This window comes from Octodon degus, unplaced genomic scaffold, assembly GCF_000260255.1.
Source record: "Octodon degus isolate 3935 unplaced genomic scaffold, OctDeg1.0 scaffold00007, whole genome shotgun sequence".
In the NCBI taxonomy this organism is placed as follows: domain Eukaryota; kingdom Metazoa; phylum Chordata; class Mammalia; order Rodentia; family Octodontidae; genus Octodon; species Octodon degus.
In genome coordinates this window covers 4,799,266-4,801,227 of record NW_004524583.1, presented here as the reverse complement: position 1 = coordinate 4,801,227, position 1,962 = coordinate 4,799,266, and the positions used below count along the sequence as shown (strand labels likewise).

At 49.0% G+C, this 1,962-nt stretch overlaps 1 pseudogene; it reads left to right on the top strand.

Moving 5' to 3' along the window:
* LOC101592472 overlaps positions 1-752 on the top strand; it is a 1,165-nt pseudogene extending 413 nt beyond the window's left edge.
* Positions 753-1,962: the final 1,210 nt, after the last annotated feature.

Here is a 1,962-nt window from a genome sequence, read left to right as displayed (position 1 = left end):
ACCTGCATCAGTTCTGGCCCCGGAAGAGTGGCTGGACATTCTGGGGAACGGACTGCTGAGGAAGAAGACGCTGGTCCCAGGCCCTCTGGGGTCCAGGCGTCCGACCAAGGGTCAGGTGGTGATGGTGCAGCTGCAGATGTACTGGAGAATGGCACACGGGTGCAGGAGGAGCCCGAGCTGGCCTTCACTCTGGCGACTGTGATGTCATCCAGGCTCTGGACCTCAGTGTTCCCCTCATGGATGTGGGTGAGACGGCCATGGTCACTGCTGACTTGAAGTACTGCTATGGCCCCCAGGGCAGCAGGAGCCGCTACATCCCCTCGCATGTGGCACTGTGCCTGGAGGTGACCCTGGAGACAACAGTGGATGGGTCTGACCTGGAGCTGCTCACAGGCCAGAAGCGCGTGGCGCTGGCCAACCGGAAATGCGAGTGCGGCAACACCCACTATCAGCGCACGGATTTCGTGCTGGCCGCCGACTCCTATGACCTGGCCATCAAAGCCATCACCTCCAGCGCCAAAGTGGACATGACTTTTGAGGAAGAGGAACAGCTGCTGTAGCTGAAGGTCAAGTGTCTGAACAACCTGGCAGCCTCACAACTCAAGTTAGACCTTCTTATAGCCATCTCTGCACAGCACAGATTGGGCACAAGAATATTGGCCTGCAATTCAGCCTTACCAACTCACTTTTTAGTACACACACCCACCCACCCACACACACCCACCCTGCTGTGCATTGTAGAGCTAGGCTAATAGGGCAAAGGGTGTATCTGGTATGTAAAGCAAGCTCTATGTCCTAGGATCAGACAAGCTTTACCCAAGCTTGCCTTTTTGTCTGGATCGTTCATCTGGCACAACTTCTCCTAACTTCTTGCCACCATCTTTTCCTGTTTAGATCACTTTCCATTTCCAGTAAAAGATCAAGTCATGGGGCAACCCTTTTCAAACTAGTATCCAATAAAACATTTTCAAAGTACAGCAGGTTTCAAGAGGATGCTATAGCAGAAGAGTCAGATCTAATGGGCAGAAATGAAGCAGTGCAATGGGCTAAGTGTGCCAAATGGTTGCTCTCCAAGGTGATGAAAACAAAATATTCTGTTCTGTCAGCCTGGAGCTGCAGCCAACTTATCTCTGAGCTTGCTCATGTACCTGAGAACACAGTGCAGCAACAAGTTGATTACATTAAAATATACAAAAAATAAAGCAAGGGTATTTATGTTACAGAAAAATTAAAATATGCAAGATATATCATTCACATACAATGCAGTTGGTATCCTAGAGAGGGTGGGACCCAAAGTCCAGTTATTCAAGGGAGCAAATAAATAAAATCCAATTGGCCCAGAAAGGAGTGGGAGTGAGTTAGGAGCAGTAGGTCTGAAGCTATTCTCCCAACTGCCCTTTTTGCCCATCATCACAACCCACTGTGTGGCTCAATTACCCTAAGAGTGGGTCATGGGGAACAAAATGGGGAAAAAATCCTGTTTGCTCCTGAGATTTGGGTCCATCAATCCTTTCTTAACTGTTTCACCTTCGCAGTGGAGATATTATTGCCACAATCCTTCTTTAAAAGGATTCCTGATTTAGGCCACTTTCAAAAGCTGAAGGTTTTAAGATAAAGCATCATGTAGAGCATGCAGGATTTAGGGTAGTTTCCACCAAAGCCCTTACACTTGGATAGAGCATGTTGGAGCTCCTTTGCCTCAGCACCTTCCCCCACTGAAGGAAAACAGGGAGATGCTGGCAACAGCCCCTCCCTGGATACGGTGGTGCCAGCCACCCCCAACCCACTCTGTCCACTCTGCCTATCAGTGTCTGCTCCTTGGATTTTTCTGGTATCAAAAAAATAGTTTGCATCCATAGTGTGCAGTTTTAGGACTCTGAGAACAAAGCAAGGCTGTTGGCTTCTCCTTCTTTCTTCTTTCTTCCTCTTCCTCTTCCTCTCCCTCCTCCTCCTCCTCCTCCT